The 12,994-nt window shown below is 37.4% G+C and overlaps 1 pseudogene; it reads left to right on the top strand.

Moving 5' to 3' along the window:
- Nucleotides 1–6,217: 6,217 nt before the first annotated feature.
- Nucleotides 6,218–10,989, top strand: LOC110178848 (uncharacterized; annotated as a pseudogene).
- The last annotated feature ends 2,005 nt before the right edge of the window (nt 10,990–12,994 follow it).

Genomic DNA, 12,994 nt, shown 5'->3' with positions numbered 1-12,994 from the left:
TACTGTTCAGAGATACTTACTGATCATAATTACTTATTGGTCAAAGATCCTTATTGTTCAGTTACTTATAGATACTTTCTGTTTATATATATAACTGATCATAGATGCTTACTGCTTATAGTTATACTGTTCATCGTTAATTAGTGGTCGTAGATACTTACTGAACATAGTTAATTAATGGTCAGAGTTACTTACTGCTCATAGCGAATTACTGGTCATAATTAAATACTGATCATAATTCTATAAATCGTCCGATTGTTCCTATGGCAGCTATATAACATATATATATAGTCCACCGATTTGCCATGCTCCGACTTATATACTAGTAAAATTATATAGAAGAATAACTCCATAGTTTTATTCAAATAGCTTAAATTAGTTCCAAAACCAATCTCCCTCGTCTGAGCATATGATTCCCAACTGGTTATAACATCCCCGGAACGAAGTGACTGCTACCGGCCACGTCTCAGATATGTGTTGTTTTACAAAAGTTGCAAGTCATTGTTTATTAGTGTTCAAAGTTAGTAACTGGTCATAGTTAATTACTGCTCATAGTTATTTACTTCTTATAATTAGCTGTTAATATATAATTTTTAAATCGAAGTCTCAAATATCGATGGTCCGACATTCGATTTGGCTTTGGTATGCGAGTAGCTAAGTATGTGGGCCTCTGGGCTGGTTGATACTGACGGCTGCCGAGTGAGTCCCAAAAGGCACTTAGGCCACATGATGAGCCGGCTGGCTGACAGGTCCAAGAGCCGGAGAGGGAGAGGAGACCCGGGGACAGGGATGTGCCCCAGCTCGAGTGAATGGCGTTGACGGGGCAGGATGGCCTTGCAGTGCAGGATTTGGTCATGGCGCTCACGAGTTTTGTGTTAACCCGAACTCGTCTCGGCCGTGACTGTCTCTCTGTCTCTCTGTCCCGGTCTGAGCCATGTCTTGTTGACAGTTGCACTAATTGCAAAATGCTGTTGTTTGTTCGCCTGCCATTGTCTGTGGCATACTTTTGGCCAATTTGCATATTTCGTTAAGCAGTAGCAGCAGTAGCATCTCCAGCATCATCTGCTCCTTCTGCAGCTACAGATGTCCTGCTGTCCCCGTGAGTTTTCTCACACAGCTTCCCAGCTGAACCCCTTCGCTGTAGCCTTTTTTTTTCTTTTTTTTTTGCTCTCTTTCCGTTTCCGTTTTCGTTTTCATTTTCATTTCCTTTGTCTTTGGTTCGAGTAAATATTTGCACACACACACGTGGCCCGAGCTCTAATTAAGAATGAAGGCTTCCATTTTACTAATTGACACAATGATTAATGCGATTGTCTTGGCATTCGAGTGTACGGTAAGCACCTTAAGCTTTTTCTCGAGAATAACATTTAACTATATAATAGTTCAATAAGATTTAATGGTTTTATAAAACTTTAATTACTATTCAATACGTCTAAACCCTAGGTTAAACATTTTAGTAAATGTTTTAATTGTTTCCTTAATATTTCTGTACTGCATTTTAATCTCCTCTAGGATTTTACTTCTATTTTTAAGCTTAATTAAAATCTCTTTATTCTTAAAGACAAACCTTTGGGTAGGCAATATTCCATATAGCTTAATTCCCTAGTGTTTGTTACGATAAATATTTAATGAGAAACCATTTATGCCAAGTTCAACGCTTAATTAGTTGCAGCTTCAGTGGGGGGGTAATAATAAGGGGGCTGTTGCCCAAAATTTCCACAGAATGCAACAACAGAAGAGGGGCAGCGAAACAGGTGGCGGAGAAGGGGGATGGAAGGACATTGGTTTTTGGGATCGAGCATCGGCATCATAATCGTTATGCCCGCCCATTTAATTAAACTTTGTAACCCTTGAGGGGCCGCCCGTCCAAATATTGTGGCCTTGTTCAGGCTTAATTGCTAACACGCACATACACACAGGATACACTTAACAAGAGGACAAAATAAATAATAATAAATAATAATATAAATTTAAATAGATAAAATTCTTTAAAAAGATGTGACGTCTTTCAGTTTAAGCCTGAATAGAAAGAACACTTATTATTTTAACTCTTTAAAGCGTAAATAGTATTATTTAATCTTTACAAATCTCTACAAATAATCTCCATATCTATTTCTCTCAGTGCACGCACACAGTAACGCAAAGCGACTTTGTCTAGCCCCCCAAAAAAGTATGCAATAAAAATTAATGAGCGGGAAAATTTTTATTGACGCGCCTTTGGCAATGCATAAATGAATAATGCCCCAAGGGAAAGCATAATGAGAGAACTCTCTCTCTGTGCGAATGTGTGTGTGTATTATTGTGTGGTTATTGGTCTGTGTTTGGGTTAATGTTTGCCTGTGTTTGTGAGGCTAGGGGGTAGGAGAAGGGCGGGGACATGGTCACGCCCCCTACTTCTGTAAAACTAGGCAAACAACGTCATTGTTCGAGCAGCTGGAGCGGTTAAATAAACTCGGTCTCTTTCGGTCTGATTTGTGGCCACTAAAAGCTTCTCTGACATCAGCCGAAGGACATGGCCGGGGGACGTCACACTCAGGACATGCCATTGGCAAAAAAAAATATAAATGAATTGGGGGGAAGACACGTGTGCTGCTAAACAGTGGGTTTTATAGAGAATATTTAGATTAAGGATTAATTTTTCCAAGTATATTTCACAAGTTTCTTTAAAGATTAAAGCAAAGTTTATGAGTTAAAGGAGTAAAAGAATTAACAACTGCCTACTCTAGATATATTTCCTTATTAATTGTGTTTAAAATTAGCATCTTTTGTGTGTTATGTTTGCATATTTTTCCCAATACCACAGTGCGGCGCCTAATGTCTGAGCCTAGGATTCGCCCATTGTCCTGCCAAACTATCCTTCCTGCATCCTTTTTTCTCTCTATCCTATCCCTCTCCTTTCCTTTCCCTTTCCCCCTCATAATTGCAGTTAAAAAAATAACATTGCGCATACGCCATGTGGACTGCAGTGACTTTGAGCAAACTCAACCGCAAATTGAATCAATGCGGCAAGCTTTGTGTTTGTCTCAGTCATTAGCCGACCCCAAAAATAGCCCTCGGGCTAGAAACATTGCAAAAAAATGAGAAAAAAAGCGTGCTAAAGGGAACCCTCGAGGTCAAAGGCCGGAAGGAAGGCAGCCAGAAACACGAAAACTTCTTTATGACATCACCAAAAGAGAGAGAGAGAGAGAGAGAAAAAGAAATGCCAAAAGAATAAAGTGGGGGAGTCCCCTCAAAAAGTTGACCAAAAACCACCGGGGGCAGCGCGTGCGATGTGCGGCATAGAATGTGCGATGTCCGATATGCGATATGCAAACTAAACGATGGCACGTGACCACACACACACATAGAAACCGCAAAAGTAAAGAACGCACACGCACAGACAAAGGAGAGGAAAAGGAAGTAGGAAAAAGAAGGTCCTTAAAGGTGCTCATGGCGGGCACGTGTAGGTCTTTCTAATAGAGACTGCGTTCTAAGCACGCCCCTCAAGGTGGTGCATATATATAGCCGGAAATTAAGTGTGTGGGTGGGTGGGAAAAATATATTATAAATATACATATATACAGATTTAAAAATAATATTTAAAGGGAAGTAAATCTATTCATATACTTGGTCTAAAAATATTTAAAGTGCTTTTTGTCGCCATGTTTCTATGTGGAAAGTTAAAATTTAGCTTCCACATAAAGCCATCAAAAACTATTATAACTATATATATATATTTTTTTTTTTGTTATATTTTAACTATATTTTTTCGGCTAATTACGTTGTCTCTGGCTCGGGGGGCCGTTTATTATCTGCGGAAGTGTCCGTCAGAGATTGCGTGCTGACCATTTAGCTGGCCACGCCCCATCCACCAATTTGCAGTTTTTCTCTTTTCTCTATTTTATTTTTTTTTTCTACCTTTCTGCTGGCTTTTCCTGGCTTTCCCAAGCGTAATCTCCACTCTCCATTCTCCACCCTCTTCACTCTATTACTCTACTCTCCACAATCCACAATCCACGTAGTCAAACGGTTAACACAACAATTTGCCGAAGGATTTTTGTTATCGCCTTTTGGGAGGGCAAGCACGAAATGCGAATAAATACAGAGAAAAAATCCTAGAAATAAGGAGAATTTAGTTATACCCTTTCAAGGTATTATATTTGTATTCAGAAGCTTGAAACTAAGTGATGGAGTCATTTTTGACCCTATAAATTATATATATTCTTGATCAGCATCTACAGGCAAATCTTTCAAGCCGTCTCCGGCCGAAAAAAAATTTTTTCAGAAATTTCCCATTTTTCGGAAAAAAGGAAAGGGGTTACATCATGAAAATTCGCAAAAATCGGCCAAAAATTCACAATTTAAATGGAGTATGCAGTTTTGTTAACATGCTAAAATTTTTGGCCTAGTTATGAAATTTTTAAATTTTGACTGGTCGAAAAATTTGCTATAAAAATTTAGTCAATATCGGTTAAAAAATGGTAATGGACCTTCAGTCAGAAGCTTCAAAGAAGGTGAAGGAGTCATTTCCGACCCTATAAATTATATATATTCTTGATCAGCATCTACAGGCGAATCTTTCTAGCCATCTTCGGCAAAAACTTAATTTTTTTCAGAAATTTCTAATTTTTGAAAAAAAGGAAAGGTCGTTAAAATGTTCAAAAATTTACAATATTTTAAATTTTAAATTAGGTATGCAGATTTGTTAACCTAATAAAAACTTACACAGGAACGCTTTCCGATTTGAAATTAATGCATTTTTGGCTTAGTTATGAGTTTTTTAAACTTTGATTTATAGGGAAAATTGTCATTGGAAAATATCAGTAAATATCAAATCAAATAATGATAACATTCCTTTTAAAATATTCAAAGATTTATTTACAGTGCCTGCTGGAATGGGCCTTGTGTGTGTTGTGCCAACTTAAGTCTTTCGTATGTTTTATTGCTGCTTTTCCGGCATCTGTGGCACCTGTCGTTAAGGGGAGGTAGGCAGTGGATGAGGGAGGTGGGATTGTTCCAGGCGTTGTCACGTTTCTCCAAATATTTTGCAATTTTCCACAGATTTCATTTTCTCATTGGCTTGTCTGTTTGTCGGTCTTTTTTGAGTTTTTCATTTTCATTTTGTTGCTTTGTTTTACTTACGTTTTCCTAAACATTTTCAGTTACGGTTTTGTTTGCTGCATGGTAGTGAGCGCCGCTTGATTCGGCCTGAAAGCAAATTGGCTTTTTCCCAACACGTTTCTGAATTACAAACGAGTTTTGCACAGGGATAGGGAGAGAGGTAGAGGGGACTTTGACTGTGCAAAACCTTCAATTATGCACACACGCTGGAGGGGGAAGGACACAGGACACAGGACACGCAGAAATCTGTAAATTGCATCTAAGTTGTTAGAGTTCCCATCTGCCAGGCTTCCATCTCGCAGTCTCCCTTGTGGAGCAGCCAAATGGCATAGCAAATGAGAAGGGCAGAGCTCCGGGAAGGAGCAGGATGAGCAATCAGGGGATCCTGGCAGCCTCCAACCTCCACGCAGGCGGGTAATAAAAATCCGCCACTTTGTGACACAAAAAAAAAAGTCAGGATAATAACCATTATTTACAATGGAACACACACGGTATGTCATATTTTTTCCATTATCCTTGAACAGTGTCATATCCCTGTGCTACCTTTTATACCCTATATCAACTACTTTATATTGCTGATCATCTTTGTCGCCTTTGCCTGAATATGATATTCCCCATTTCTGGCCCGCCATTTGTATTATGCAAATCCTTATCCATATATAATCGCCATTATTCTCCGCTGATTGCCATTTGCAGGCACTCAACTTGATTTAGGTTCCAGTCACGCCCCCTACTTCGTCCTCCTTCCATATTTCAATACATTTCCCCTCGAGTGGACATGAAGGAGCTGGCTAAAATTTATACAAAATAAACTTGATGCCAAAATGGCTCAATGGCGACACGAAATCGCGCATGGGTGAAGTCAACTCAAGGAATATATATATCTATATCTATATATATACATATATTCAGGGGGCGTTAAGTGCTGACCTTCCCAAAAAGAAAAACTGATAATAATGAGAGCAGGCAGGCTGTGGTTTTTCACTCAAGGCTTTACTCTCTCACTTTCAAAGCTCTTACCCAGTTCGTCAGTTCGCCTTCGTGTGTTCGAATCTATCTCGAAAATTAAGTTTATATATATATATTTATATTAGAAAGAAAATTTCAATCTATAAGAATGGAAACTCTACTTCTGTTCATCTTGACCTTCATCGCCTTCACTGGCGCCGCCGATGATGATGTCCTTCAGCTGGGCGACAATGATTTTACCAGCATTTTGAAGCAACATGAGACCACCTTGGTGATGTTCTATGCACCCTGGTGTGGTTTCTGCCGTCGTCTGGAACCGGAATATTCCAAAGCCGCTGGGATGGTCAAGAGAGATGATCCGCCCATTAAGTTGGCCAAGATCGATTGCACCGAGGCCGGGAAGGAGATATGCAACAAATATGCCATCATTTCGTATCCCACATTGAAGATCTTTCGTCAGGATGATGAGGTCAAGGACTACAAGGGACCACGCAAGGCTAATGGTATTGCCGAATATATGCGCATTCAGGTGAAACCGATGTTGTATAAGAAATCCATACGATCCATTGAACAGTTGGCCAAGCTAAAGCGTCTATCTGAGCTCCTGAAGAAGAAGGATATGTCAGCCGGGCACAAGGATACCAAGTTGGTTAACCAAATGCTAAAGAATCGCTTGAATGAATTGTATAACAATTGAAGTGGGGGACGGAAGGAGAAGAAGGATTTGTCTTTGTATATTTTTAAAGACTTTCCAAAATGATGTTCAATCAATTTCTATGTATTTTTTAAAGTAATTATTATATTAAATGGGGGGGGGCCCTAACACACACAATTATTAGTGTTATTTCATTAACTCTCTGGAAGTCTAGGGAACTTGATTTACTTCTGCGGCCCATCATATGTTGGTTTTCGAATAAATGAATAAATCGTTCCACTTATTCAAATGTTATCGATTTTTTAATGGCAAACTTGGCCGTTGGCGATTAATTATGCGTCGCTTTCGAGGGCAGCGCTTCAAACTGAGACTCCGGAAGCCAGGACTCGCCGCAAAGGACCTCAGTGTCTGGACTTTGCCCAGGAAGAGAAAGACAAACAACAGTCGATGGACAGCAGCAGAAGCAGCAGCAGTCAAGGGCTCAATCAATTCCGTCAGAATGATGGAGGAATCTCCTCCATGTCCCAGTTACGTTTTCACTTTCTTTCGTTTTTATTTTTATTTTCATTCTCACATCTCGATACTTTTATTTTTTGTACACTGAAAGTTGCGAAAAGAGGCCTCTGGGAATGCATGAAATTATGTTTCCAAATGGTTTCACACAAAAATAAATATATATGTTTATGTTTTTCAAAGGATGTAAAATATTTTGAAAGCCTTGAACAAAAGAGGAACCAGAACGGCAACTAACTTTGGCGAAGTTTGTATACCTTTTACAATTTACAATTAAATTATAGAGTCCCATTGAAAATGTATCATAAGTCAGCTTAAAATATTGACAATCTTTGAATCTATATTTTACTATGTGAATTTTGTTGTTAAAACAAATTTTAAAAATATCATAACTAAGTCAGAACTTCATTAATTTTAGTTCGGAAAACTTTCTTATGTCAGTTTTTTTTAGGTTAATAAATCTACATATTCAGTTTAAAATGTACAAAAATTCAAATTTTGTCAGTTTTTTAGAATTTTAATGATGTCACCCCTTATAAAATTTCGAAAAAATTTCAAAAATTTCTTTTCCTTTCGGAGATGGCTTGATAAACTCGGCTTTTTATGCTGATTAAAAATATATATAATATATAGGGTCGAAAATAACTCCTTCACTTACTTTAAACTTCTGATTAACTTTATAATACCTTGAAAATGAATAGTTTTGTAAATTGTTCCATCTTTCTTTTCATTTTTTCTCTCGGTGGACACCATGTGCTCCTCCATCATCCAATGGTCACGCACACTGCGAAAAACCAATCAAACAAACGGAAGACGCCAACCGGAAGTCGCAGGGCCAAACTGGACACGAATCGATGATGATGATGATGATGATGATGATGATGATGACACAATGGCAATCATGGGATAACGAACCTGATACTGATGATGATGATTGCAGAGGCAATGGAATTGAAATCGGAATCGAAATCGAAATCAGATTCGGATTCGGACTTGAGCTGGCAATCACATTTGTCACTCACTCAGGTGTCAAATTTGTATGGTAAGTAATATTGATTATAATATAATATTTCTTGCCTGATTTCTTAATTGGTAGCCTTAAATACCCCTTAACCAATCCACAATTACAAGTGTAATGCTATGAAATTGCTAAACAACTGGCACATTTTGTTGCCAATTTTGGTCGGATGAGCATGAATTTGAACTTGAGCGGAAATCAATTGATTGGCGGCCACAGATGCCATTGAAGTTCACGCTTGTGCGACTTCCGCTTGCTGCAATTAAATGTGCACAACAAAACACATACAGAGCTGACCCAACTTTATTTTATTTTCTTCTCCAACCAAAGAACCCATCCAAAAAACCAAACCCGAGGCGAAGCTGTCTTTTTTCTTGCTGCTTGAAAATTAATCACTTCGGCAGCTGCCAAAAGCGAAATGCTTTGTCATATATATCCCTCCTTAAATCGTTTACCAAACAGAATACAGAGTGAATACAGAAAATGCCATGCCCACAGCCACTTGTATCAATCACGCTCCGATTGTTGTTGAAAAATTGTCGGACATGTACAATAATGTTTATCAAATGGCATCTGTTTCTCTGTCGAGAAAGGGCCTCTCTACACACATTAATATATATATATATCCTGTTTGATTTGTTGCTTGACAAGGTGACTATAGGTTTAAGGGTCTCGAAAAATCAAACAAAAGAAATGATATGAAATGAAATGAAATGAAATGAAAGCAACCGAGTGTCAAAGTGCATTTGTAATGGCCTTAACTGTAAGATTAAAGCTTACTTTTCTGCTGATTTATGGTTTTTGCCGAGTGGAAATGTTGTCCAAGTTAATACTGTCGACACACACTTGAGTCTCTTGGAATCAGTTGCTGCATTTATGCTTGGTTGATCCCAGGTCCGGTGTCTGGGGGATATTCATGCATGCAGGAGTTACTTTTTGTACTCTTCTTAGGAGGTATTTCCATTTAAAGGGAAGTCCTGCCAAAATATAGTAGGAAAGTGTATCATTCTATTCGCCTTTTTGAGTTGCTCTTTCTCTGCCATCTCTCGATATTTATTGTTGGGCTTGGCAGTGTGGCAAGAACTGAACTCAACTCAACTCGACTCGACTGTGGGTTGTGTTTGCATTTAAGCTTGTTTTTTGGGGGAAAAGAGGACACTGAGCTCACTTTGCCTTCTTGATACGAGCGCCATTGAGGCGGTGTCTGGTGTTTGCCCAGGGCAAGCTGTCAGTGCTCCACTAGGTTTTTCTTTCCTTTCTCTTTTTGGAATATATTGGTTTGGGACTTAAAAGTGCAGCTTCCGCTTTCCTCTTAAAGCCCATTTCGCATTTCAATGCACTTCACTTCACAATCACTACACACATTCACATTAAATATTCGCCGGGAAAGGGGCTTGTGTCAAGCTGTAGACCTCGAAGCCTCCCCTGTTTTTTCAATTAACGCCCAATTAATTCAATGGCAGGATGAGCTGATGTTTGACAGCTTATCATATGTCATACGTGGCGTATACGTGATAATATTGCGTATACGACGTGGTGTCTTTTGTTGTTTTGCGGATGGGATAAAATCGGCAGGCAATTAATTAAAACAAATGGGTTATTCAGCCTGTACTCTATCAGTACTTGAGCCTTCATAATTAGTGGTTCTGTTTTATAGTTTAAATATAAGAGAAATATGGGAAAGAGCAGAGAACTTTTTGCAGTTCGAAATTCAAGCGATGTCTGCGATCATTCGATATGCACATTTCACCATCAGCCAAGCAAATCGAAACGAAAGGCTGCCAAGCTAACGAAGCAGCACATGACACACATGTACACTGTGGAAAAATAGTAGGAACAATTTTTAAATCCCAAAAAACTAAATATAAACCATAGCAAGCCCTGAAGTGTAATTCATTAAAGACAAGGAATGTATAAGATTCAAATGAATGTATATAAAAAAATATAAAAAGAAGTAGAAGACCTATTAATTTTTTTCAGTGTTTTAACCCACACACATTTGTGTGTGTGTATATCCTCATGGGGTTACATTAGGGAAAGCTAAGAGGGAAAGCACTCAAATCTGGCGGCACTTTAACGCACTTTGCTCATGGGCCGCAAATTTTTCCTGCATTTTCCCAACGATTTTCGGTGTTTTCGGCTTTTAAGTGCAGTGCCAGAAAAGTGAATGCCGAAACGTAAAGTGCGGAACACATAAATCAAGCATCAATCATTCATCATCAATCATTTGCATTGAGAGTACAAAAAAAAAGTAAAGGAAAGGAAAGGAAGCGAATCAAATAGAAGGGATGAGCACTTAAAGAAAATAAAAACCACAGGTAGTATAGCTTTAATAAATTAATATATTTGATATATTAATTTAAAGTTTTCCTTAAAAAATTTTAATACCATTCAACAAAAGCAAGTGAGAGACTTTATTTCTCAGAAATATTGCTATGTAGGAATGTTGGAAAATATTATATATTCTCACTCTGCCTTAGTCTATATATTTATTTGCACATTTCTCTACTATTTTCTCTCACATCCTGTTCTTGTAGTTTTCCTGGAATTTTCCCATTGACAAACAATTGGAATTTACTCTTATTTCCCTGAGTTTGCAGCTCTGGTAACTACAGCTTCGAATTCTTTCACTAAAAATTGCATATATGGCCACTTTGAGTTGTTTGTAATCCGAATGCGCAGTCGAGTCCTTTTGCCATAAATTACGTACATGTACTTGGACACTTTTGACATCCTGCAGGCTCCCAGCAGCATCGTCATCGTCATCGTCATCATAATAAAATGTTATATATACATTTTTCTCTCTCGTCTTCCCTGGAGGCGGAAATGAATGTCGTTCAGCAAGGAGGTCATACCAGTTAGCCACGGCTCCTTGCCAGGATTTCATCTCTCAGCATCATCCCCATCAGCAACAGCAACAGCATCCAGTTTTTACATTCACATCAGCAGCTCAGAGCAGCTTTTCAGCATTTGCTCAAAGTAAATGGCTGCAAATTGCATTTTAATTACATTGTTGTGCTCTTGCGGCATGTAGCATGCAGCATGTGTGTGGGCTCCTGCCTCTGGGCAATCCTGGGTCCTTGCAACAGGACAACATGTGACAGGGGGACACTGGCAGAAACGAGGGGGGAGTTGCTCTCCAATTAAATGCTTCTCATCTAATCAGGGGCTCACTTAACCTCACCTTGACTTCAAGTGTGTGCCAGTTATATACTTTCCCCGACTGATCTATATATTAAATATATATTCTAAATTAAAATATTCAAAACAACCAATGTTTACTCTAAGAAACCCTCTCTATGGCCGATTTACAAAGCTTATCTGTATGATGCCGCTGTGGAATTCTCACTGAGCTGCTGTCAAGTGCAGAGTTTTCTTTGGTTTTCTATGCAAAATTCAGGAAAAAATGAAGAACAACAAAATAGTGAAAAGCTAAAAAAAAGGCAGAGAAAAAAAGACAGAAAAAATAGAAAGAAAGGAAAATGGCTAGTAGGTTAAAGGTAATTGCCAAGTGACATGTGATTGCATTCAATGCAGATTAGAAACTCTTCCATTTTTACACTGTATGACTTTAGTCAGCTTTATTCCAACTGAAACCATTTTGAAAAATAATAGAAACTAAAATTTAATACCTCTCCATATTTAAAATTAATAAATTATAACTTTAAACCTTTTTTTCACATTGAAAAGGGAACAGTAATTTTATGTCATCGCCTTTTTTTTCTCCTTAATCTGCTGATTAAATATTTTAATTAATATACTTGCATTGCATTGTTTTAACTGAAAAAAAGGACATAAATACAAGCAGGACAAGGACATCACTTGCATTTAAATTCATGTATTTTTTTGTTTGTAAATAAATGCCAGCAGCTTCAATGCAACATAGTACTTGGGAACTTTCAGAAATTTACATTATACTTTAAAAATCCAGCAAATTTTTGTTAAATATATGAATTATAGTTATATATATATATAACTTCCATAAGCGGAAGTGTGTATATCTTTGCAGTTGCAATTGAATTATAGGATCGGTTTGGAAATCTAACATCAGTGAGTGTAAAATATTCTTTTGCATTCTTTAAATCGATTTTTATTGATATTTTTATATGACAATTTTTTTCGACAAATCAAAACTTCAAAATCTCATAACTAAACCAAAAATGCATTAATTTCAATTCGGAAAACAGTTTTATGTTAGTTGTTGCTAGGTTAATAAATCTGCATACTCAATAAAAAATAGACAATTTTGGGAATTTTTTTAAAATTTTAATGATTTTAACAATCAAAAAATTTAAATTTTTTGTGTAAATTTTTTTTTCTGCCAGAGAAAGATTTGCCTGTTGATGCTGATTAAGAATTTATATGATTTATAGGGTCGGAAATGATTTCTTCACTTTGTTTTGAGTCCTTAACTTAAGTTCTAATACCCAACAAGGTTATAATAAAAACAAAAATTATTTAATGGATTTTCCCTGTTTTTTTTTTTTTTTTTAATATATTCCTTCTTGTTTTTATTACTTGAAGCTTAATTAATTTCCCAGCATATCTTTTTTTGACAGTCTGCATTTTTCCAAATATTTTTTATGACCTTAGAAAAAGTTGTGCCAAAAAGTTGGCATATTTTTTGTGTGTGTTTGTGCTGTTTTTTTTTATTTATCATGTCCTTCCCCAAAAAACCGCATTGCTATAAGGATTTGGCAGGGGGGGGGGTGGGTGGAATAGGGGGGTGTAGGGGTAAT

Source organism: Drosophila serrata, unplaced genomic scaffold, assembly GCF_035046125.1.
Source record: "Drosophila serrata isolate PLE 108 unplaced genomic scaffold, ASM3504612v1 contig_276, whole genome shotgun sequence".
Lineage (NCBI taxonomy): Eukaryota > Metazoa > Arthropoda > Insecta > Diptera > Drosophilidae > Drosophila > Drosophila serrata.
Note: the sequence above shows the minus strand (reverse complement) of the source record. Positions and strands in the feature narration are given on the sequence as shown.